Genomic DNA, 27250 nt, shown 5'->3' on the forward strand with positions numbered 1-27250 from the left:
GCGATGCACCCATTGCTTCCTGCATTCCCAATCCTTCTCCGCCTGTCAAAACCTCGCCTTCCTTGGCAAATTTTGACAATTTTCTCTGAACTAACTTGGCTTCCAAATTTTCCTATTCTCATCTTTCTTCTTATTTTTCTATTGTAATAACCGACAATGATGTACTATTGTCAGCTGTATCTCAGCCCATGGCTTTGCTTTCATCCCTACTTGTTTTTTCATCTGCCTTTGTACTGGCTCAGGCAACACTGTGGGGGTCATTACGACCCAGGCGCTAATTGCGCCAACTTTACCACCATGGTGTAAACTACTTTTACACCATGGTGGATGGCGGATTTACCGCCCCATTCCAGGGTGAGTGGGGCGGTAAATCCCCATTTCCCATTTTCCTTTCCCCATTCGCCTTTTTGCCCCATAGGGCATAATGGGAGTGGGGAAGGCGCTAATTACGCCACCGTAAATTACGGTGGCGTAATTAGCATCATGGCAGGTTAGCGCCATGGATTTTAACGGCTGCTAAGAGCAGCCGTTAAAATCAGAATAGGCGTTAAGGGTTAACGACGGCGTTAACCCTTAACGCCTGGGTCGTAATGAGGCCCTGTGACATGAAATGTGGTAAAATAATGCCACTGTCTTTTCCCACGGCTTGCGAGTTTCAAGCTGCCGTTTCTCCTGAATATCCTGAATATAAGCAATAGGGTCTTCATCTTCCTTCATCTTACGTGACATAATTGCACCCATCTCTGATGTATCTGGGGCCTGTACTCTGGGAGCCCTCGAAACATCTGCTGTGCAATTATTAAATGGCACTCCATCATGCGCTGTGTTCTGTGCTGTCACACTTGAATATCCCGCTCTTCTCCATATGACATCAGCCCTCTCCCCAAGAATAGCTGCCAGGAGACCTTTTCTGTCCCCTATCGCCAACGTGTTTCCTCCTGTCATTTTTTCTAATTCGTACATCCATTTCCCAGGACTCGAAGTCAAACTTGGGAGCTTGCACCTTAATTTATCCTTGTCCATCTGCGGCAATGGAATATACTGTGGCCTTGCTCCCCATTTTTTCCAATAAGGGAAACTCAGGGTACCCGCTCCCAGAGTCAGATCCCATCATTGGTCTATCCATGGCAGGGACAATCGTCCCTGTCTGTCTCCTCATGGGTAACAACCTCATCCTGCTCACATATGGCGGTGACTCTCCCTTCTCACTGTGCGATCATCCTCGGGGACACTCAGGATATGCTATAGAATATGGCGTCCTATCTCTAGGCTGTTCCAGATCCAACCATTTCATTTCTTTATCCATTTTCAGACTTCCTTCAGGGGTGCACGCTCTCTCTCCTTCTGCTCCAAAACCAGACTCTCTTTCCTCATCTGACATGTCTTGTCCCCAGCTAGTGTGACAATCATCCCCTTCACCTTTATCCAGATTCAGTCTACTTAAAGTCAATGCTCTATGTCGGTGACTGTACAGATTTTCTTCTTTGCTTCATAATTGAAGCAATGGGAATAGATCATCGGTCCCTCAAGTTTCATACTCGCTTTTTTGCCTTAACTGTTGATAAACCTTATTGATCCTTTCTCCAATGCTTTCCGTATCAAATCTTTCTTCTTCCAATACTACTCTAGATGCCGCTGCCAATGATTCCTTTATTGGAAGGAACTGTTCTATTCTATCCGATTGTATTCCTGGGCTGGCCCTATTGGTTCCTTACGAGTGAGTCTGTGTTACGCTCACCTGGTCTCTGCAGAGGCATTTGGGCACAGTTGCAGCCCTCCTGGGGGTGAGGTCGCTCGTGTCCTACTTCGCCCTCTGCGCTTAGGTGGTGACTGGTGGTAATAGGTGATGCTGCCTTGGACTGCTCCTACGTGGAGAATAGGGGGTGTGAGTATGCCAGCTCATGCACCTGAACCCCTTCCAGACCCCTTCTCCCAACCCGTGGTACCCGTGGGATGCGCTGTCCCTGAAAAGCTCACCTCTTGATTAGTTTTGGCGAGCACTCCGTCATGCTGCTTCTGGCAGGGGCGATTGTATGATCTGGACCGAGTTGCTTCACTGGTCCCTTGCACGTGGTAGTCCAGTCCTGCTGCAACTATGCCACTATACTTCAGGTAAGTGTTCCTGTTCGCCTTTGTCTTTCCTTGTCTGTTTTTGTTGTATTGTAAAGTTTGTTGTCTTGTATTGCTGTCCGTTCCACTTTTGATGTTTGCTCTTTTGCTTTCTTCCCTTGCAGGTGATGTTGCCAGCCCGGCAGAAGCTGTGGAGCTCGAGGTGGAAGCTGGAGGGAATGAGGAACTAAAGCTGCAGTGGTACAGTAGCTGGTAAGTTGTTAACTAGGGGGCGCACAGGTTCCAAATGTGGTGCAGCCCTGGGACGGATGTTCTAGCCTTGTCTTTCTTCTTCTTCACATGGTCCAAGTTCGTGGATGCGGAGTGCAGTGCTGCAGCGTCGGAATCAAGATCACTGGATGTCTGGAGATGAGTCTGCAGATGAAGCGATGAGCACTGGTTTCCTGGAGGTGATTATGCAAGAGAACCCCTGGTTTCAAAGGTAAGTAAACTGGTCCAAGCAGCGGTGAGCGCCACGTTGCACGCGAGTGCACAGTAACGCGAAGCACCAGCCTTAAGGATGGAGCAGTTTATATAGCTGAGCTTCTGAAGCCACGCCCACCAGGTTCAGCCTGCCTGCCACGCCCTGCCACACCCGATGAGTCAGAACATGAAGACTAGGCCTAGGGAGCCCCACCCAATGAATCAGCACATGAGGATGTTCTCTGAAATAAAGGCTTTCAGCTCCTGGAAAGTTCTTGTAAAATAAAAGCACTCCTGCACTGAAATAAAGTAAAAGCACTCCTGCACTGAAATAAAGTGTTCCTGCTCACATCTGTATATGAGCCTGGCGCCAAAGGCACCAGGACTGAGTCCATACAGGGCCCGTTTTTTATGGGTCCCAACGGGACATAAGTGAGTCAACTGACCCATTGCCCCCATCACTAGATGGTGTGGTTTTTGTGTTCTGGGGCCTGTGGCCATGACAGTCTTGTATCGTCATCTCCTTTTTCGTTCCATTTCTTCATCTATTTCTCGCATCTCTTCTAATTCTTTGTTCCTCTTGCCTTCGTTCTTCCCCTCTTCTTATTCCTTCCCTTCTTTCCTCTTCTTCCCTCCACCTCTGCAATCTTTTGTCGCTTAATCTTTGCGCTTCTTCCTCTTCTCTCTTTCTTTCCCTTCTGTCCTTATCTTCTATCACCCTCTGTCCATTGTCATACTTTCTTTGTTCTTTTGTGGGTTCTTCTTTTCTTTCTTGTCCCCCTGATAAATCTGTTCTCGTCGCTCCCTGCTCTTCCTTTTCTGCTTGTCTTCTTTCAATCTATTCTCTCATTCATAGTCCTTTCTTTCTTGTTCGTCCTAATCTTCTCTTTGCCTAACTTCCTCGATGCTTTTCCCATTTATTTAAGTAATATCTGGCCTCCCATCCATTCGTTCCGCACATCTCGTCAGCTTTATCCTTCTCTCCTTTCCATCTCTTAATTTCACTGTCTTTTTCTGTCGACAGATTCAACCTCTCACTCCTCTCTTCTTTGTCTTGTATGATCTTATAGATCTCTTATTTTCTCTTATTCTTTTCTGGGTTATCATCACTACTGTAAGCAGAGAGTTCATGCATAAAATTACTATACCGTGTCGCCGCTTTCAATTCCTTTTAAGAACATAACTCTATTTCTTCTGTACTCGCACCTTTTGCTTTGGGTGAGGTAAGTGGAGCTGTGGGCTCAACACCTTCCTCCTTTCGCTGTCTAAGCATCCACTCTTCAGGTGGCAAGTCTTCCCTTTCTTCTTGGTAGATCTTCCAGAGTTCTAGAATTGCCAATATTTTCTCTAATTTCTTCCCTATGTACGCAGGGTGCATGTGTTGCAATACCACTTTTGACATTGATGCCCCTTGTGGCAACGGCTGTTAGGGAGAATTCTCTGTTTAGGCTGAATTTCCTAACCTAGTGAGTCCCCCAGCAGCTTTGCTGGATTTCTGGATTTTGTTTTTTTCCATCCTGCCAAGAGTGAGACTCTTTTTCTCCCACTCTTGGACATGAATGTGTGTAATTCCTTTGAATGTCAACCTGTTTGATGGGCTATGGGGTCTTTTACTCCATAGGGTCTCATATGATTTTCTATGTGTGTTACACCGCACCCTCCGTGCCATAACACTGGGGCGTCCTAGCGGACCTCCATCATAGACTCCATACCCGGGGACTGACTACTGTCTCCCCGGGCATGTAAAGTCACCATTGGCTTTACTAGACCTAAATTTACTAACAGAACTAGTACAAACCATCCTATTGTGGACGTACTAGTAGGGGTAATTCGATTACTCCTGGGTCTGTTATTCGAGGGGGCACTGTACCGTCCCCCCTCGTCGAGTTTTGGCTGGTTGCAGTGGAAACTACTTGTTATATTCGACCCCGAATATAACCCTATGGGATTCTTCCCATTGTTGGAGATTAATACTTTTTCTCGTTAATCTCTAACATACCACCGGTTTACTTATCTTAAATAAGCCTATCGGGTGGTATTTTCTGCCAGAACATGGTTTTTAAAATGGCGTCTGTGTTCGTCTCTGTGACTCCTAACCCAAAGGTTGAGCCCTTTGTTCCACTTTTGGCGGGCCTCTACACAGAGGCCCTCCAAAGTGGTGCCATTCTGTCTGGGTACCACAGGGGGTGTGGGAGGGGGTTTAGGCACCCTGGACTGAGTTGCCTTGCCAACTCCAGTCGCACTCTGGTGTGATTGGCCCAAGTGGTGATCCACCCCGCTCACCACTTAGCGTGTTTTGATTGACAGCTAGGCTGAATGAATGGGGGTTTTCTGCATAAAAGCAGGGCTTTTGGGACTGGATCTTCAGAAGTCGCCACAGGACCTAAGAATCCGACGAGGGTAAAGCTGAGCCGACCTGCAACGACGACACCTCCGGTGGAGCCCTGCTGAACTGACTCACCACTTCCCGACGACAGAGGAGATCTCCCTGCCGGAGAGTCTCTTCCCCTTACTTGTGGGAACAACCAGTCCCCTTTGCTTTTTCTTCGCTCCAGGACCCAGTGGTCGAATTGCCCGTGCAGAGCACCCCGGCACCCGGCGGCCATTCACCACCAGGAACAACTGCCCCCGCCGGAGCTGTCTCTCCACAAACAAGGTACCGTGTCCGCCTGGCATCCCTTTTTGCCGGATAGAGTGAGGTGTCTTAATCCCCGCCTCTCCATTGGGTCGACTCCAAGCTTTCTTAACTTTCTGTTCTGAACTGGTCCAATCTTTCCATAACAATTTGCGATAAAGACTTGAAGCGCATTTCCACTGAGACACTTTTTGGGACATATCGCCTTGCCTCTCTCCGAGTGGGCCTGGCCTCTGAACTTCGTGATCTGCAGTAGACCCTGTCTTACTTGTCTTGCCTTTGTTCGTAAAAGTGTTGGGGCCGAGTGATTTCATAACCTCTCCCGTCCTAACGAATACTAGAGTGCCATCTAGTTTAAAGCATACACCTCTGTTTGCAAATAAGTGGTGCCCTTGAACCTAGACTTGTCGAACTATTGTTAGGGGGATTGATCTTTTTCTTATAGTACTTGTGATTGAAGTTGTTTGCCGTATTAGTGCCAGAGTGTTTTCCATAGATGTGTTGTTATAAATAAATACCTTTATATCTTTACACCGAAGCCTTGTTCCGTGTTTGCTTGTTCTACTGTGTAAATTGCCCTATTTTGTATACTCCACATACTGTCTAACTCTTCTTGAGGGAAGTCTGACTGCTCAGCCACAGCTACCAAGTGAATCTGTGTGGTACAGACTGCTACCAAGTGGGTTTACTGCCAAACACCTGTAGTCCTAAATCTTTTGCAGTGGTCCCAGAGGGAACTGCACAGGTTTCCGCCTAACAACGGCATGAACATTTTCATGTTTATACTGTTTGAGCTTGGGCATGTGCTTTGGTAATGTTTTGCATAAGAGCAGTGTCTCCCATGATGACAAGTCTTGCTTGACTGTCATTACTTACCAGATGTGTTAAATATCTTTTATACCTTTGCTTAAATCACCACTGTTCAACTTTTTAAAACAACAAATATGAGCATGCACCATCAATCACAGCTCAACCCTCTAATTTCTTGAGTAGAGCCAATCACTTCACTAAGCTCAATCACTATTGCGCCTCAACTTTTTCAATTTTTTCACAACTTCTTTCGCTCTTTGATAATTTTACTCAACAAACAACATTCAGACTAGTCGACATTCAAAATTTTTAACCACCATGACCACCTTATCTTTCTCGCCTTTATTCTATACCCTGTACAGGGTTTTAGATGTCACCTTGCGTAATCCTGATTACGCGTTTTATGTTTCTGCTCTACCCTCGTTGGGATTTGAGATGTCTCCTTCTGAAACTCCCTTGAGTCAGGACTCCTAGGCGCTACCTTTTGTCTTCACAATTTTTCCGGTTACTCAAAAGTGTAACGCTCACCTGGCTTCCATGGAGGCGCGGGCGTGGCTGGGACTGCTGTGACCTCTTCTGCAGAGATGCGTAAGACCCGGAAGATGGACTGGACTGGATTCCCCAACCTGGCTTTTCTGGCTCGGAGGAATATCCCACTGTGTGTGAAAAGGAAGGGTTAATAGTCTGCGGGTGATGTTCCGACCTCCCACTTCCCTTCTCTCCCTCCGTGAAACCCTTTTGGGATTCCCTGCGAAGACTCACCTTAGGGACCAAAATGACGAGTTCTCCATCCTGCTTCTGATGCAGGGGCACGTTGTGATTCCAGTTACTTCACTGGATTGATGATTTTAAACTAGTTTGTCCATTCCCGTTGTACCGCAAATGTTTATGGCAAGTTTGGGTTTATATTCACTCATCTGTTCTTTTCTTTCGCAGGTGCTGGAGAAGATTTCCGGGCTGCAGGCGATTTGGATGAAGCCAAATTCTGGTAAGAATTCCGATGAGAGATTCCTTTGCAGTTTTAAGTATCTCCTTTAATGTCCAATGTCTTTTTCCCCATAGGGGCCGGGGTACGGCAATGCCGGAGGTAAGGCGCCGACCAGAAAAGAGCTGCTGTGTCTCTCTTGCAAATGGGTAAGTCTTGAGTGAGCGTATTGCTAATGTTCTCACATGCTCTCACTAATACAATGTCTGTTTATTTTCCCCTTAGGGGCCGGGATGCTGAGATGCCGAAGGTATGGCACAAACCCGAAGGCGGAGAGGGAATTGAACCACAGGTAAGTTCTACTTAGATTCGTGTTTCCCTTCTCACCTCTCTTTCTCCTTCCTTCCAATAGGTGCTGGATGGCGGTGGAAGCTCCGGATGGACGTCGCAGGACTCGAAAACGCCACGCGCAGGTGAGTGAAATGCAGCGTGCTGCGCGCGACGCGATGCGCGTTTAAAATGTTTGCCTTCTTTGCAGGATCGTCGGCATGCAGAATCCGGAGTGCAGATGTATCAGGTAAGGTTCTTGATTTCACCTGTTCTCTTCCCTTTTCTTCTTTAGGTGTTTCCAGGATGCTGGCAGGCGTGATGGAGGACCAAGGCAGGAGCAGGCACGGTGAGCGTCCAGCTGCTAAGTGCAGAACAACACGAAGCGTGGTCTGCTGCTTGGGTGTGGCTTAAATAGCCTTTCAAGTAGTTCCAGGTATGTATTCTTCCCCCAGAAATATGTATTCCTCCACCGGTCACTCCCTAGAAAAATAGTTCCTTCCAGTCTTGGAAGTTGCAGCATGGTCTGCACAGGTAAATTTACACCAAGCACTACTCCCAACCTACTTCTGTATGAGCCTGGCGCCGATGGCGCCAGGACTGATGTCCCCTATGAGCCTGACGCCAACGGCGCCAGGACTGAGTCCAAAGGGCCCCCATCTGGGGCTGCTGGGACTTCCCTTGAATGCATGGTGTCTGTCTCTGAGGGTGCCGGGCCTGGTTTGGCTCCTTGGAGGCAGGCATCATGACAAAAAGATTATCACAATCCCATCCCCTTTATTTGCCATTCCCCTTAGTCTACTCATCATTCGTTAATCAACTCGAGGCCTTTTGCATTGACTCCTCTTTCAGTCCGACCACTTCACCTTCCATTCACAGAGCGCCCATTGAAACCGGGCATCGATTTCATCAAAGGCAGACCTGCCCACCGTCTCAGTTCTTCTTGCAGGATTATTTCTATCAGCCGCTCTCCACACAAAACCCTGATGTCTTCTGGCTAATGGCGGAGGATGCCTGATAGTCTGAAACACTGGAGACAAACTAGTTTGGATCTTTTTCAACCATCCGCACTGCTACCATGTGGACTTATGGTCCTTTAGTAACGTGCATGCAATGGATGGGATTGCAGAGTAATTCTGAGTCCAAATTATTGAACCAACTCAGGAAGATGGCAGAATCTGTTTTATTAACAATGATCTAAAGCAGGGAGGTTACAATGGACATCAACGGATGTTCGCTCAGCTCTCCACGATTTTCTCATAAAAACATCCTTATATGCAAATAGAAACGTCAGAAGTAACGTCATATTATCTTGCAAATAATAGAAAACATTTCAAGAGGTGGGATTGGTTAAGGGAGACATCTAAACATACTTTCTATAGGGATTAGGATTTTGATTGGCTGCCCACTGTCAGGTGGACAACCTATGCCTACATCTAAACATGTAATCTTTAACACTGTTAAGTACACAGGTTATCATTGGTCTTCAAACTACAAGGCTCTTCGTTATACAAAACTCTACAATTGGTTGACATGCTTGTGCTGTGTCTGGAACATTAGGTTAACTTAGAAGAATGTAAGCTCAGACCCAGTTGCCAGGAGGTGGACTTGCCCACCCAATTAGCCCAACATCTCTCATCACCTGCCATGAAGATTGTCTTTGAACTTAGCCTTGCAAAATATCCTTGTCTGTTGGGAATATATGGGAGTGCAGGCTCTCACTATCATTGTTCTAGGACTCTAAGCTCAACTCTATTTACATCCTTGGTTCCTGTGACAGGAGGCCACGATTTAGTCCATTTGCAGCATTTAAATGTCTTAAATGAATAAAACCTGGTACTCTTAGTGTTCTTTCTTTGCACCTTAACAAGGGATGATTCATCCTTCGCACATTCACTGCTTTCAAGAATAGATAACCGACCTTGGCTGCTTCTGTTTTGATACGAGGGCCAGACAGCTTGGCCAAGCACTTCTACGATCTCATCTTATTCTTGCTGCGACACAATTCTCGGCCTTTCCTCTCCATGGGTCCAGGTTTACTAAATTCATGGCACTGATGTCCAGCTCCTACACAAAGGTGACTTCGCCTGCAGTCTGTTCACTACGTATAGCCAGCTTCTATGATGACTTAGTCTACTTGCGTTTCAGCATCTATACAATTATTGAACTGTTGATTTTCTGCAGAAATTTGCACACGTGCAATCTTTCTTCTCGCACATGAAAGTTAACTAAATTCTCAACTTCGTCATCAGTTTTTGTAAGATCAATGCATTCTTCTTCAGCCAGTATTTTTGGGGAATCACGCTCATCTCTTGTGACATCACTAGCTTCTCTCTTTGCTCCTTTTCATATCCCTTTAGGGAGTTCCTCCCTCAAATTGTCGTCTCTTCTGGGATATGTTTGATAGGGTTTTCTCAGTGGGTACCTTCTTTCAAATATCTTCTCTGGTATTGACACAACTGCTGGTATCAAACATGGCATGATCTCCGGCCTCCAACATATATGAGTTTCGGGGACAGGATTTCCAACAGCGGCATGTAGCTGCTTCTCTGCATGAATGCTTTGGAGGGAACCCGCCTCCTCATCCTTGTCCCACTACTTCCTGCATGTGTTTATTTTTATGTTTTTTTTGCCACAGGAGTCCACTCTGGACCTCTGGCAGTGCAGCTCTTCCTCTTTATTTTTTGATGAACAATGCCCATGGGCTACCCCTAAGGCACCCATGGGTAGGGGTACACATTGGTACCCCTAGGCTGTGCTTTGCCCACAGAGAAGGGTGTGGGCCGGTGGCAGCTGCATGCTGATATTGCAGTGGCGGTGGGTCTCAACCATTTTGGGACATGCAGGCCCTGCCATAGGAATCAATGGATTCCTAAACAAAGGCAGGATTGCCAATGAAAGCCTCCTGGCTTCTTGTCTTTTCCTTTCTGTTACTCAAAGTCCTGAGAAGCCCTGGTTCAATCTCCCGTCCCTTGATTGGATGTTGAGTGTATGGACCATATATGGTTCTGGGGCTGCCCTGCTAGACTTGTAGGACCCTTCCAAGAGACTGTTTGTTTTGGTTACACCCCAGAGGTCAGACCTGAATGAATGGAAAGGGGAGTCAATTCACATTCTGTGTTATGGGTGCATGATTTTGGTTATGTGTCACAATTCCTATGGTCTGCCTGGGCCACCCCTTCTGAAACTGAAATGAATGCAGTGTGTGCTTTGAAAGGCTGGGAGTTGTCCGCAATACACAACCACTGTTTTGAGTGTCTGGTTTTGGGTGAATGGCCAGAATGCCCATGAGCCTGATTAGGTGCTGCATGATGAATGCACTAGTGTGTGATTGCCTGACTGAGCCTAGCTCAGCCTGAGTGAATGGGTGGATTTGCATATAAGAGAACGCCCTTCACTTACTTCTGTGTCAGAAGCTTGTAATCAAATCCTCCTGTTTCAGAAGTCTGAAGTTTCCTGAAGGCATATCCTGAATCCTGGGGCCTCAGTTCCTTCAACTCTCTCTTCCTAAATATCTTCCTTCTCGAGCTGTGCACTCATCCGCCTCAAACTCCCTCAGGGTCAGTCACTTCTCCAAGCAACAAGTTGGTGGTAGATCTCTTTCTTCTGCTAGGGCCTCCCTCTGGGACATCCTCCCTGCTCTCTGAAACTTGAGGAGAACCAGCTCCGGTTCCGGAAGCACCCCAAGACCTTCCTCTTTGCTTGTGCTTTCTCTCCTCCTCTCCGCAGCTGATCTCCTGGCTGGAACTGAAACTGCACTGGTTACCAGGTTATCCTCTAATCCCGGGCCCAGGTCCCCTCCCCGCCAGCTGTACACCTGCACTGCCCCCCTGGCAAACCGTGCGCTTGTGGACTGTTTCTGTATCTATAAAGCCAACTACCAGCACTTGACACTTGATGTCTGCACTTACCCATGCACTTGCCACCAGCTGGCCGCACTTCTTATTTATTGGGCCTCATTACGAGTATGGCGTTAAGGCACCCGTGAGCAGAATATGATGGTAGTAACGGTACCGTTATGACCGGTACCACTGCTACCATCCTCCCCATTCCCATTGAGCCCTATGAGGGCTCCAATGGGAATAGGGAAGTACCATCTTCGGCACCCGCAGAGGGGAATTACCGGGTCTGCCGAGGTCGGAATGTCCCAGTGATTCCCCTTTTGTGGGTGCCGGAGCCAAGTTTGGGGGTAGCCATGCTGGCAAAAGCGGCATGGCTACCTCCAACCTTGTAATGAGGCCCAATGTCTATCTAAGTTTGGGGGTAGCCATGCTGGCAAAAGTGTCATGGCTACCTCCAACCTTGTAATGAGGCCCAATGTCTTTCTTTCTTTCTTTCTTTCTTTCTTTCTTTCTTTCTTTCTTTCTTTCTTTCTTTCTTTCTTTCTTTCTTTCTTTCTTTCTTTCTTTCTTTCTTTCTTTCTTTTGCTTAACCTATGCACTGCACTGCTCCCCATTTCCACTTGCACTTTTCCCCTTCCCCCCTTCCCCTGCACTTGCGCAATCTCAATGTCACCTGGCCTAGTAAGATCATTGTGTCTGTCTCTGTCTTCTGTCTTCCCTCTGTTCCCCCTCCCTTGCCTCATCGCTCCTTGAAACACTTGTGGTATAAATGCCATATCATATCAATCCTGCTTGAGGAAGAAGTCTGTGGCTGCAACTCCTCAGGAAATCCAAAGGCTGCTGTGCTGATTCAAGGACTGATCAAGAGAGGACCTGGACAAGTGACTTCTTCCCATAGCTGCGAGGGGACATCGTGCAACTGCTTTACTTCACTTGAAGTGTCCTGTAAACCAGTCCAGGTTGCCTGCCTTCCTGCAGAGGTATCATTGTGGGTCCAGAGGAAGAGTGTCAGGACATCTTTGCCAAAAGGTCCACCAGTGTTGTTCTTTGTCCGGAGGCTGTCTATGACCAGAAGAAAGCCATACTGCTGTGTATTTCCCAGAAGAGGGGGTACCATGGCATAGTGCTGCTCAATACCCAGAGCTTGCCAAGTTACAACCAACCAAAACAATCATCAAGTGGCATTGCAGACAGGGCTGTCTACTTTTCCACGTCTGAGGAAGTCAAGTGTTGCCAACTGCAGAGACATTCCTGTGCTGGGGGCTTGGAGATGTGCTCTATGTAAGAACCAGCCTGCATCACCTCCCTTGAATCTCAGCCTTGGCTACTTGTCAATTGTTACACATTGAGAGCCTTGGCTGGGGGGCCTCTGTTCTTGTACCCCAACCATATAGTGGGTAGGAACAAAAATACCCCCTCCAGTCTTTACACCTGTATTTTTCATGGATCCTAGCGATTGTTGGTTAGATCTTCACTGAAATAGATCTGGCAAAATACTGGGGGTAAAAGGCTGAATAGGCTGGTTTTCATATATGTTTAAAGTTTTGACTGAATGCTTTCACATCCTGGTAAGAGAAGGTATCCGTAGGAAACGTCTAAATAGTCTCTGTATCGTTTGACCCCTTCTTTTAAAGGCAAAAGTATACAGGTGATTGTTCAAAAGCTATCAGATCTCAATTTGGGAATGTGGATCTATTCCTGGACAAGTGTTTTCTTCACATACATTGTGTGGGGATGCCAGGTATGCCGCCATATTATCAGTGATTAGACTTTTGTCCTTGTGACAATGTTCTTCAACACAATCATGTAACTTTGAGCTATTTGTCTCTTCTTATTTTGGCCGTACCTGAACTTCACAGGAAAGTCGTCCATTGACAGAATCCAAAAACTGAGTCTGAATTAGAGACATTCCCCACCCATATGATATCACTTTGGAGATATTTTAATGGTTGTGTGGGAGGTCTCTACTATGGTGTGCTCCCCCTAGGTAAGGGGCAGTAGTTTCTCAGTGCCCACACCTTTACAAGATGTGGTTTCTTCTGATCATTACATTTCTCTTCTACAGTGGATAGCGTTTTGGTTGCGTAGGGGATTACCTTATTGACTTTGTCATGTTTTTGATCTAACACTGTGGTCAAGCAGGTATTTCAGAAACCAGTCTCTAAGAAACACTAATTCTTCTTCTTGATGCGATAAGCCGAGCAAGAAGCTTGCAACAGGTTTCGCTTCAGTTGTTCTGTTGCCTCAGATTGTGCTTCATCCAACTCCCACTTCACTCGGGCCTTCAATAAGTGGACCAAAGGTTAAGTAATCTCTGCATAACCTTCAGTGAAGGAGGCTTTGCCACTCATGCCACAGAGTTGTGGGGTTCCTTAATTTGAGTAAGGCCTCAGCCTTCTTTTTATGGGGATTGAGACCATTGGCTGTGATTTCATGTCCCAGAAAGTTAATTCTAGATTTGCATCGTTTGCTTCAGGGAAATAACATTTTGCACCAGCCTTTTGCAACTGGCCCAAGATATATCTGACAAATGATTTCTGACAAATGTTCTTCCACGATTGAGCTTTTGAACGACAGCTCATCCACATAGGCCAAGTTACTTCTTTTGCTCAAATCAGGCACGGCCTTGTGAACTACATTTTGAACTAATTTCCTGAATTGATGTATCCAAAGGACAGATGGCCCAAGTATGTTGTTGCCCCTTAAAGGTAAAGATAAGTTTATGCTGGTCTTCCCTTTTCATTGGACTTTCCAATAACTGTTTGTCAAGTCAAGTGCTGAGCACACTTTTGATCCTTGGATCTATGCCGGTCCTTGGCCACTATTGGCCAACTTGATATGTGAACCTGTTTATTCAACTCCCTCAGGTTGGCACAGCGTCTCCATTGTACATATGGGTTTATGATCCTCTGTATCGGATTATTAAAGTTAGAGTGGATCCGACAAATTATCCCATGGGATTCCAGATTTCTGATAATCTCTGTGAGTGATTCCATGGATATGAGAGGCAATTGGTTTTGTCTTACAAATACAGTAACCATTTCAGGTTCCGTTGGTATTTTTTCTTAATTTAGAATTGCATGTTTGCAATCATAAGAGTCAAGTGGGAAGATACACAGGAAATCGAGGAATACCTGTCTCAATTGTTGTCGTTGTTGATTGGTCTCACAGGCATCTCCCAGACTGATCTGTTCTTTGACCATATGCCAGAAACTGGGAAATACCTCTGTGAAGAATTGCCATCTGGCAATGGTGCAAAGCCCTGGCTTGTTTTATTTTTTATTAGTCGATAAAATTATGCAGGCGATTCCTTCTCTAAAGGATAATCTGCTAACCAGATTCTTCTTTGTCACAACACCATACCAAAAGCATAGTAGACTTGCACCCTGCTGCATCAGTAGCCTGATCTGCAGCACTGGCTCTACACATGGCTCTGAGCAGGTTCAATAGTTAAAAGGTGCCCACTAGACTCCTGCAGCAACAGACAAGTCACTGCAGCACAGGGGTGGCATTTAAGACATGGCCCCTGTGCCAAAATTGCAATGACCATGAGTACCCATGCTGGTGGCAAGGTAATCTCTAGAAATAAGGTATGGCTGAGTTTAGGCAGAGTACATGGCACTATTTATGATCATGGCCGCCAGATCCCAATTGATATTGCACATGTGTCAGTGCCTGTGAGTCAGCTCTGCTGTAGTTATATTTTTATTTATTTTATTGGGCATCTGTAAGGTGCTTAAACATCAAGAAATTGTGTCCCAAAGTGCCTACAGGGTAAAGGGAAAGGAACAAGGGAACAGCAAGACAATGGAATATAAAAACAGTGATGATCAAAATACAATAGCGGTCCTACTAGGCCACGTGAACATTTGGAGAGTGCAAGTGCAGAAGGGAATATGCCTTCAAGTAAGATGGGCCAATGCTGCCAACTGGCAGGACAGAAACCCAGAGGACTCGGCCTCCCTATGCTCCCTTTGTGGGGGCCAATAAGACACTTCCCCAGACACAGCCGCACAGCAGGCAGCTGTCCTGTGCACAGGTATCAAAGGAGCTGACCCATTCAAGAGGAGCAGCCTCACACAAGGATGCTGAATGTCCACAGTCCTTTGTTATCAGAAGGTAGCAAGGAATCAGGAGTAGTATTTGCAGGAGGGTTCTGGACACTGGAAGAAGCCGTCCACTATCTTGTTCCTCGCTGTCTCTCCTTCCTTTTCCTGTCTCCTCCAATTCCCCTGGAGAAAATGACTTTGGGTGTGACATCAACAGGGTAAAGTCCACTCTATCCAGGAGCAGGGATTGGTCCCCTAAAGCAGGATAGCTTTAGACCAATCACCTGAGGACCTGTGCCTTTAAAGGAAAGAAGGGGCATCTTGCCCCTTGAAAAGAATTTCCTTAGTTCCTCAAGGATCCTTTATGGCCAAAGAGACGTTCTGAATATTATATTGTGGAAGTCCAGACCTGGACATTTGTACTCTACTGCTCTCTAGCATCTTGAAGCACCTCATGTGCTAGATGGAATTACCAATAATGATCTTGGACCCAAATAACGGGACAGACTCAAAGAATATGGCAAAGTGCTACTTTATTATCACCATAGAAATAATGTAGGGCAATCTGGCGAATAACAGGCAGTAATTCACACACTCACACCCAAATGTGATTATACAAAGGTTTTATACCTCGATATGCGTCATTTATGATATTATCCTACGTGGCAAACTAAAACCTATTGAAGTGAGGGATTGGTTAAGGGAACATATGTGTCAATAGTATATATAAATGTTAACTTCATTGGCCACCGCTTATCTGGTGGGCACGCCTTGAACCACCTCAAAATATGTATAATACTGATTATTGCAGAAAAATGGCCGCACGTTGGTCTTAGCAACATTGTATAGCATGTTGCTACCTAGAGCCTCTGATTGGTTGGCATGCTCTCCCAACCTTGGACTTTCTACTAAGTAACAGCATGAAAGCAAAATGAAATACAGCTCCAGAGAGCAACGTCAGAATACTCCCCACTTTCCCAATTAGTTCATCAATTAGTCCATCATCTTGCATCAGTCAGGCCGCCAACTTTGTAGTTGACCTCGATGCCTGCTCTCTGTTCTTGGACATTCAAGGGAGTGTAGTCACACTATTATATTCATTTGGGCTTAATGAAGAGGCCTTGTTTTCAACTTTCGAATCACATGTGAGGAGATCACACTTTTCATCATTTCGACCTTCTGTTTACTGTTATTTGATTCAATTTGAGACGGGTGTAATTACCCTTCTTGGCCTCTGAAGACTTGCTCACTCCATTTTACATTGGTTTCCTGCATTTTTTAATTGTCTAATACCTGGCTGTTGCAGATGTTTTCTCCTTTGCTTAATCTAAGAGAAATATGTCTTACTTACATGGCTTATCCTTTTGACTCCTCTTGTGCCTTGCAATTATTCCTTGAAATAGCATCCTTGATCCCAGCCTAATGGACTCCTCATTATTCTTCACACAAAGCTGTTTTCCAGCATCACTTGACTCTTCGGCCCTGGTCTGTCTCTGAAGTAGCTTGATTGGCTTTAATACAAGTCCAACGTCCATCTGTCCATCATGGCTGCTCTAACAATGGTATGTTTTCCTATGCAGCAAGCTTTTATATGCCTCATCTACCTTTCTCTGTATATACATTTAATAGTCAGAATGTTACTTCATATTCGATTACATGTTACTCTTGTAACTTCAATAAAATATTTATTCTTTGCATAATGTTTCAGTGAGTCTCAGTATCTTTCCTCTATGACATCACTTTGCTCTTGTCAGATTTCACTTATAGCTCTTGAATGTCCAATGGTGTGTGCAGACACCCTTCCACCCTCTCAGTGTGAGGATAAATTTGATACAGATGTCTATTTGCATATTGTCTCTCATACACTCGATGCGGTTTTGGGGTGATACCTGCTGTCCCACATAGGGCTCTTCTACTGTTCCGGTATGACAGAGGTGAGGGGGCAGGAGCTAGAAATAACATGCCACCTGCTCCTCTACAGTACAACGCCCTCAGCCTGAGTTGAAGAAGGAACTGTCCAACACAGAAGGAAGATCTGTCCCCTAACCACTCCCCGTGGAGCATCGGGAGTGACCAGTGCTGTGGACCAGGACCAACCACTCTACAACGGATCTCCTAACCTAGGGAAGCAGACCCTGAATGGAAGCATCCTGTCCTCGAGTCCTTTGCAAAGGCCACACAGAAACTGGAGGGCCAAGCCAACTGAATCTCCCTGTTCTATCGCACCGAATCATTCATTATGTGTTCCCTGCATCATGAACTATAGGGAAGGTGCTTTCGCAGGTGTCTGCATTCCTCCAACCAGCTGGACTATTTCTTGTATCTAACCAGCTCAACACTCTATCGTGTCCTAGCAAAGCATGTCACCTGCTAGGCTTGAAGCGACTGCTCAATGCCGAAACCCAAACCAAATTACTGAGGGTCACTTGCTGACTATAACCGGCTGTTACAGCCATGGCTCAGTCCAGCTAGCCCATGAACTGCAGCCTCATTAATGAAACATCAACACACCCTTGATCACCTCTTCATCAACCATTGCCTGCCGTCTTGAACCACTGGACCATCACACATTGGCCCCTCCCAGCAGCTAAAGCCTGACTCAATGTGGCCAATGGCGAAGCATAATGGGACTGCCCGACCTGCATCTTTGAAGAGCTGCCGTTCTACCACACCATGCATCTACTTTCGCCTCTACTTGACACTAGTTTGCTGCCAGGGCTTTCACAGCCCTTTGTGTCTGAACTGAGTCTAATCAGCTCACATCATTGTTGCACAACGGGTCTGATGTGTCAGCTCACCAAGAACTGAATCCAGGTACTGTTGACACTGAACTGCCCCCACAGTCCACTGGGACCCTAGAAACTGGTTAGGTCATGATCGCTCCTGTTTTCAACCCAATGGGCCTTATTACGACCCGGGCGGTAAGGGATTACCGGTACCGGTAAGGGCACTGGTGCTGGTAATCCCTTACCGCTCTATTCCGAGGTCCCTTTGCGGGTCCTCCCTTAACGCCTGGCTTTACCAGGCGTTAAGGACAGGACCCGCAAAGGGACTTTGGAGGTAATAACGGTACCGCAATTTGCAGTACCGTTATTACCGCCTTCCCCATTCCCATTGAGCCCTATGGGGGCAAAAATGGGAATGGGGAAGGGCCATGGTGAATGGGGAATTACCGCCCCCACCAACATTGGAATGGGGCGGTAATTGCTCCATTCACCATGGCGGAATCGGTAAGGTTCCGGCGGCAACCATGGCGCTAATGGCGCCATGGTTACCGCCTGGGTCGTAATGAGGCCCAATATCTTTTATGGTAGTACCGTACCTACCGCCCCTCAAACTATGCTCAGAAAGAGGGCATATCTCTTGATTGATCCTGTTTTTCCTTTATGATTTTATTGTGTTTTAGTTTGTAGAAGTGTGAAGGCTGAGTGGGCCATTTTATCCCTACTCAAATTGGACCAACATTTTATTTCCTAAATCAATGGAATAGTATTAGTAACAGCCATTCCGGTGAGATGTCTGTGTTCAAAGGAACATTTTGAGGATCGCTGCTATCCAACAGTATTCAAATGGTATCTTCATTTGGATTGACTAGTGGTGTCGGGTTTAGGGACAATCCTTGTTATTGGAGTGGTTGATTAAAATGTATGATTTATCATGTTATGTCCTCTTTTTGTTTTCAGGGCCACCGTAAATTATCCTGACATAGTAACCTCTTCTTTTACTTGAACTTCAACAGAATAGGGCAATAGTTGGGCTGACCAAAATGCGTTCTCAACATTTTCAAAGCCCCTGGGGTTACACCAGTCTTGCCAAACTGTATCTATTTATTTAAAAGTCAAAGGTCATGTGTGGGTTTGTGGCGCAAAACATTGTGCCTTATACAATTCCACACTTTTTCACCAATCTGCGCCAAATGTTGCATAGTTACATGTTAGGACTCTCCGGACATTACTGGCTACAAGACATTTGGACACCCCACCCCTTTCACCTGACTTCAGCAAAAGTTAAAATTTGTTTGTGGGTTTGTGGCCTGCCGATAAAGATGTAAACCGTGTTCAGCTGGAAACTAAACAAAAAATGTATGAGAGGCGAATGGATCTGAGAGGCGAAAGTGAAGGCAGATAGCATTCCAGAAGTTTCCAAATGTTTGAAGTATCAGGTGAAATTACTTTTCTAAAGGATTTTTTCGAGATGGTGCCTGCCAACAAAGCCATAAACCATGTTCACCATGAAGGGAAACAAACATGTTTGGTGCATCAGGTGAAATTACTTTCCAGAGGATTTTTGCGAGATGGTGTTTTTCAACCGTTCCTGACATGAGGAACAAAACCTTGAAAACCACATTTCAAGGCCCTAGGGTCCATGGTTTCCGAGATATTTGCACTGCAATTGTCAGGAATGTGGGGTGGTGGAGGCAAAAGAGGTGTCAGGGTCTTAAAAGAGCTTAAGAACATTATATGGCTAGGAAAAACTACCTTTCCCAGCAGGCTCTTTGGCATTTCATAGTCCTTGCCGTGCGCGCATTTGGCCAGCTGACTATAATTAGCAACAGCTTATCAAGGACCAACGGTGCACGACAGGTGTGGCTTATTCTATTTCCTGAGGCAAAGCCATGTCGGTGGTTTGTGAGGAGTCGAGCACGCCAGCATTTTCCAAGCTGGCACTTTGAATGTGGGAACATCATTGCACCGCGGACTCACGCGGCTCCCATGCCGCTCTTCCTTCGTTCCTGAATCTACACAGGGAACGCGATGTGGCGAAGCAGCAGCGCACCGAGGACTTGCGCAGTTGCCGTACTGCTCCTCCTTCAGACCTGCATTGACACGGGGAGCGTGAGGCGGCAGAGTATTTACCCTCGCTACTATCACGGCTTCCTCATCCTCTGTCCGGGAAGGCTTGCAAGCTTCCCGGACGCTCAGATAAGTGCTTGCTGAGTCTTGTCTTATTTTCATGTTGGGGCAATGTTCAAAACATAGAGAAAGACTTTCATTGGGCATTGTGTATGTGCATAACTCTGTGATTATCATTATTAGTGTCTAGGTCATCACTGGGTGCTTATCCTATTGAGTGGCACTAATACGTGCATGAGGAACAGTCTGCATCTGAGTATTAGGGCTATGAACTAAGTTACTCAGCATGTACTTTCTGGAACACAGTACATTTTTTGTGTTAACCACAGACCCTTGTTCCTACATGTTCTATGTGTGTAAACGTTGCTAATGCTTGCCCAGAGGGCCATGTGTTATGTTTTTCATGTTGGGATAATCTCCCATGAGTTTGTTTCATTTTGTGCTTGCATATATGTAGTCTATGTCATGCTATTACTACCGGTGCCTGTACCAAGGGGCTACTAGGGAGTGCAAATATGATAAAAGGGTACTTTAGTGGTCTGTATTAAGAGGACACTATTGGTGACCTTTTTGTGTGTGTTATGTTTCAAGGTATACTATCTGATATTAGGCCGTGTAGGGTTTTTTCCTGTTACTTCCCCTGTCCTATCCACCTTAGGTGTTTCCTAACCCTCTATCCGGTTTTCCTAACATTCCCTTTCCCGTCCACAACCTCTCCCTAACCCTCTTCCCCCCACTGGCTGCCACGTGGTATCCTGTGTTTTGTATATCAGGTATCTGTGCCAACCACGGGTGGAGGGTCGACTTTATTCGGCTTCTGTGGTTCGGGGTAGAGTGTCGACACACCTTCCTCCAATATTGTGTTTGTGACAGCAATGCACCGCAACAAACCGCACAACGCCAGGGTAAGTGGAATTGCAACCTACAGAACCATTCATTTTATACAATTAATAAGGGTGTTATCATGTCAGTCTACAGAACCAATTCGGAGCACAGGTACTTTTGCTAGTTACTAATAAAGTCCAAATGAATTGAAAATCTACGTATAATGTCACTACTGAGATACATTTTAGAAGCAATATCTCTAATGATCCAACAATTATGGTCAATAGTTTTATAGGCATCGGCTAGGTAGTACATGTTTCAAATTTTAGCTTTACAGACCGCCTTCCTATTTGTCAAATTAAAAGAGGGATTGGTCTGACGTTTTTTGAATCGATGTTCTACCTTTTTCTGTTTGTTGGTCAAATTCAGAATATATTTTGTTGACTTCTTCAGGAGAACGTTGGATTTATTTTGGGATCTCCTGAGTGTACAACTTCAAGTTACCCCCTTCAAAGGTTGAAGACCATTGGTTGTTGGGAGAGAGAATCATTTTTAGGATTTGATTATTCTGAAAATTAAATGTATCGATATCCTTCAAGCAAGTGACAAGTGCCATTCAGACTGACATAGTTGGCACTCCTATCCAGCTTGTTGGGATGGTTTGTTTCAGTCCAGAGAACCAGGTTCACACAATTAATCAGAGGGGACAGCAATTAAGGTTGCTTGTGACCCTATATCTACCAGAGCTGATAAATCACACTGACCTTATATCTAAACTGGAGAAGAGAATGTACCTTCTTTAGGCTCTAGTTTACAAAGAAGGTGTGAGTTATTGGACAGTTCGGTATGAATTTTGTTGATGTCATTTATTTCTTGAATTTGACCTTGCGGTGCCACCCTGTGTAAATCTCCTTCCTTGAGATCATGTTCACGCAATTATTCTTGAGAACCTGTTGGAAGAAACACACATTTGAAAATAAAATATGCAGTAGGTTCATCCCCCTATCCACAGACTCATTGCTGTCTTCTCTTTTCAGACGAAAATCTTCAGCATCCATTAGGAGGGAGGGTACCTCTACTGTCTCTGGACGTTCTTAGTTTATATCTTCTCTTTTATCATGCTTAGGGGTTTCTTCGCACTTCTCAGTCTCTGATTTTACTTTATTGGATTCAGGGTCTTCTATTTTGACCTACTTTTCTATAGGAGGTGTCACACCATCTCTGAAAGAGAAGACTTTATTTTCTGAGTTCTGCTCTATTTTAACATGACTATTTTCTTTTTCTTTCTTTTGGAATTTTACAATGTTCTCTGTTTTTTTTTGTTCTAGTTCCAGTTGAAAGGGGTGTCACTAGTAGTTTCATGAATTTCTTTATTTAATTCAGGGGGATGTTTAAAGGGTTAGAAAAGAAGCTTCCTTGATTGCCCTGAAGTTACCTGATCTAGATGTTGGGGCATTTTGTTGAATGCTGGCAGTCTGAGGGTTTATGCTGTGCCATAAACATCAGTCCAATATTCTCTGCCAATTCCTTGACCTGTCATTCAAGTTGAGAGATCTATTTTCCTTCAGTAGAACCATATGGAGATCTTTGATCGTACCTATATTGCTCCTTGGAAGGGCAACTAGTCCTTGTGGTGAGGTAACCTGGGCACTGTTGAAAACTACTGCTGTAACCTTAATTCCTGGGTTTCCACTCTCCTGAGTCTATTGTCTAATAGCTGTATTTTCCTGGTATCTATGAGGAGAAGGAGAGACGTTGTTTGGGAAATGTGGTTTATCAGCGTATTCTTTTTTTTTGTAGGGTGTATTACATTTCTTTTCCATAAGAAATTCTGATTAGGATTTCCAAGTGAACTGTTCCTTGTTTTTATACCCCCTCCCTGGTTGCAGCAGAGTGTATCTGTAGCCCACAATGTGTATAGAACCTTTCTTACATATGCCGGAGTCTGGTGGGTCTGTATTTTGAAACACGGGTTGAGCATCGCTATATTGGGACTGGGGAGGGGGCCTCCGTTCTCTGTCATTTTGTTTGGTAGTAAGAGGAGACTTTTTTGACCTCCCTGACACCATATCACCTCTGCCACATTCATGGTGATGGGTGTTGTAAGTGGTTTTGGAGTTTTGGGAATCTTTTTTGTTTTCTGTAGGCTTTTGGACCTCATAAATACTTGCAGCTTGAGAAATCACCCATTTGAGTCTTTGTGAATCCTCAAAGTCCCTCACTAATTGGGTGACCGTGCATTTTGGAAGAATGTGAAAACATGTGCTAATGACCTCCCGACAGTGGGTATTTACTCGCTGAGAAGTCTGTTTGAATGCACCCTTCAAAACCTGAGCAAAGTCTCTTCCAGATTGGTCCTTGCCACGGACCAAATTGTATGCAGTTTTACGTGCCTTTGTGGGTTTATGTGTGGAAAAAAGTGTTTTAAAATGGCTGCCATATAAGTAGACCATTCATAGTGGTGTTGGTCATCCAGCCCGACCCTTTATAGTGGTGTTGGTCATCCAGCCCTGCGTTGAAGCTTGAAAACTCTGCATAACATGTCCATTTTGCATACTCCATTTTTTTAAAATCATTCTTTATTCCAAATGAGGACATCATTTGTTCATACAATTCTAGATGTTTTTACACAGAATATGTTTCATTTTTGTGATAAGGGGATATACAACTTTTCTTTTGTGGGATCTGCCCATCTTGCATTTCTGTCAGGGCCACTGCTGGAACCGCATTCCCTGTTGTCATCCAAGCCCTCCCTATTATACTGATTTTGGGAACCCACAGGTCAGAGGCTCATATCTTTGTTCTGTTTTCTGGGACTTATCATGGTTATTTTCCCAGGATCCCCTTTTAGAGGTTGCATAATAGTGGGTTTCTTTCTCTGGGGGTTGGAAATATACACTGTGTTTTTTTTTCCTCGATGAACAAGGAATGTCATCCCTGTCTCCCTTTTGGAAAGAAACTTTTAAAATGCCTTGATTGGGCTGAAAAAGTTGGCTTTCCATTTGGGCAAGTGGGCTAGATGGTTTCTCTGCAGGATCATTTTCTGCAGTTCTAAGTCTCTCAATTCAATTCGTCTTGATATGTTTCCGCACACTCGCCCTTCTCGCTGGCAGAGGCAAGAAGTAATCTATGTCTGATAGGAAAAGCTCCAATTCCTAGTCAAACATTGTTGGGAGAGGGGCTGTTAGTCACCTTGATGCTTCTCGTTCTCCAGAGTGGCCAGTCATATTACGTCTGTCAACATTCATATGGGAAGTAATAGGTAGGTGGAATGTGGTATTTTGCTTTGGATTTATTTCAACCTTAGCTACTAATGTATATAAAACCATGGGACAGGTAGTTTTACTGTTCCTTCAAGTGTTTCAACAGATCAGTTTTAGATGGAGATATTGGTGTTGTCAGAAACAGGTTTGAACAGTCATGGTATTCTTTAATTTATTGTATCTTTTGTATATTGTAAGTTTATTTTAGTTAAGGTGGATAGGATATTCATTTTATCATTTATCATATTTTACATAGTTGATAATCTAATAATAGATAATAGAATCAAATAAAAAGTAATAAAAAAGGATACCATTTTTGCATTTACATTATCCATAATTCATTTCTAAAAAAAAGTATTTGACAAAGGAACTTATTGCAATTGTACATCACTTATGGTTGAACGGTGAGTACGGCCTATAATCTCTTTCATATTGTTTCTGAAGTTTATAGCCACTTAAAAAATTAATGGTAGTAGACCAGTAATAGTCAAAAAGCTTTCTTTGTACAATCCCTGGATGATAATTAAGTTCTTCTTCCGTTGCATCTATGACAAACAACAGGGATTGCATTCTTGGCTTAAAATTCGAAATTGACTTTGGTGTGTTTTCCTGTATAATTTTTATTTAAATCCTCATATAAAGAGGTGGCTGGTGGATTTAAGATTTTAGAGTAGTTAAGTAGTAATCTACAGAGCAGTCGAGATGATGGAGATACTAATCCCAGCTCATGCCTAATAATTGCATTAGACGGCGCAAATGAAAACCCCAGCACGTCTTTCCACAGACGACCTTGCAAACTATACAGATATTCCCCCAAATACAGAAGACACATATCTAACCCATATAGCAGAATATGTTCAACTTTGGAGAGATAGCACTTGTTTGCTGGTAACATCGAACATTTGCAGAGCTTGCTATAGATGCACTTCATATGTGACACCAAAGGTCGCACCTCGCTGACAAGAGATTCTTTCCACATTTTGACAGATGCTGAATTAGACATATTATAGCTCAAGTAACGCATATTTGTTACGCGTTCAATATGTTCAGTACCAAAGGCACAGATCATAGTATTTACCTGTTTAGATCTTGAAAATACCACAATTTTAGATTTTTGAGCACTGGCCTGTAAGTTCTTGGCTTGGGCATATTGCATGAATAGGTTGAGTTTAGCTTGCGATCCAATAGGCATTCTGTCAAAAAAGATGAAGTCATCAGCAAAGGCTAACCAGTGGAGTGCCAAGGAGCCCAGTTCTACAGTTGTTATTCTTCGTCCTTTCCAGATTTCGTCCATATCGGACAAGTAGAGGTTAAACAGTGTTTTGGCCATATTACACCCCTGCTTTACTACTATGTATGTTCAAATCAGACAAGTTACTGCTCACTCTTAATTAATGTCAATTCGATACTTGGTCTCCCGATGTAAGATAGATATCTACTGTACCAAATCTGCAGGAATGCCATATCTCAATCATTCTTCCACAAAATTGCTCTTATTACCCGGTCAATTAGGAAGTCGTGTCAAGAGAAGCCATAAAAATTGCTACTTCTAAACTGTTCTTAACCGTATCTAACAGATGAGCCAAGATGGTGGCACTGAGTGGGGTCCCCATCTTCTTGTGGAATCCTACTTGAAAACGCAATATCATATTAGATTGTTGAATATTACTCTCTAAATCTTTCAAGATTAAAATAGAACAAATCTTAGAGGAGGCATCTGTGAGTGCTATCAGTCTATAATTAGCAGCATCACAAGGGTCACCTTTTTTTAAAATAGGCACTATTAATGCTTGTGACCATGTACAAGGGAGGTTATTAGTGCAAATAATAGTGTCAAATTTTATTTTGGGAATGGAGGACCATAGTATGGAATCTCTTTTTATGATGTATGCTTCTTGAACTGCTTCCGAAACCTGAGGTGGTCCTGCTCGAGTTTGAGAGAGGCAGGGAGGCCATTCCAGAGGGAGGCCCATGCAGAGGAGAGAAATCTACCTCCCACACTCTGTCTGGAGAAGTGACTGACCATCAGAGAGTTGGAGGTAGCTGAGCAAAGGGCTCAGGAAGGAAGAAGTTTAGGAAGATAGAGTTGGATATAGCGTGGACCCCGGCCCCAGAAATCCTTGTGGACAATGCAGAGGGTATTGAACATGATCCCTGCAGCCACAGAGAGCCAGTGGAGAGATTGCAGCGATGGAGAGATACAATCCATAGACTTGAGGCCAAGGGCAAGTCTTGCAGTCCTATTCTGGATTAGTTGCAGAGGGTGGAGAGTAGAGAGAGGTAGGATGAGAAAGAGGCTGTTGCAGTAGTCCAGCCTAGAGAGAACCAGGGCTCTGGAGACAATGAGCTCCTGGGGGAAAGTGAGAAAAGCAAGAATACCTCTGAGGAGGTGCAGCTAGTAGTTGGACTTCTTGGAGAGGTCTGTGAGATGTGAGGAGAGATGAAGAGAGTGGAGTCGAAGGTTTATTGCCTCACAGGAAGGCGCAGGTCGAGGGCCCAAGGAGGGAGGCCTGAGTGAAAGAGGGAAAGCGGAAGCAGGGGTCCCAATGAGGAGGATCTAGGTGCTGCTGGAATTGAGGCAGAGATCATTGCAGATGCATTTGTGTAAGTTGTATTTCTTACGATGATAATCACTTTACATTGCATAAACACACTGTTTATTTGCCAGCTGAAAGGAAAAAATGTTGAAGTCTTGATTATGGAATATCATTTAATTACACAGGTCTTTTGTCACATTTTCTGAATCTACTTGACATTATGGCACAAATTTGGCAGATCTCCAAAATAACAAGGCAGACACATAATATAGAGACAGTGCATCACAATGAGAGAAATACTTTTAAAACTGCATACTGGACCGCCTCCATGTTCATTCCTTCTGACGTCATATGTATTCCCTTGGAACCACTCTTTAGGGGGTCATCATAATTGTAGTACTTATGTCAATACTTGTGGTCTACTGCTGTTGTTAATGTTGTTTTACAAAGGATGTACACACTAACGCTAAGCAAATTGAAACGGCAAAGAATTACGTTATCTATTTTCTTGATGAAAGTTTTGATGAGGAAATTAAAGTAGAATTTGATGGCCTGATGAGAATAATTATCTGGTGTCACAAATGACCTCAATAATACACCAGCCCCTAAGGACAGCTCAAAGGTTTTTATTGAAGCTCAACCCCTCCAAGAC

The sequence above is a fragment of the Ambystoma mexicanum genome, chromosome 2q (assembly GCF_040938575.1).
Source record: "Ambystoma mexicanum isolate Mex_15411 chromosome 2q, UKY_AmexF1_1, whole genome shotgun sequence".
NCBI classification, from domain to species: domain Eukaryota; kingdom Metazoa; phylum Chordata; class Amphibia; order Caudata; family Ambystomatidae; genus Ambystoma; species Ambystoma mexicanum.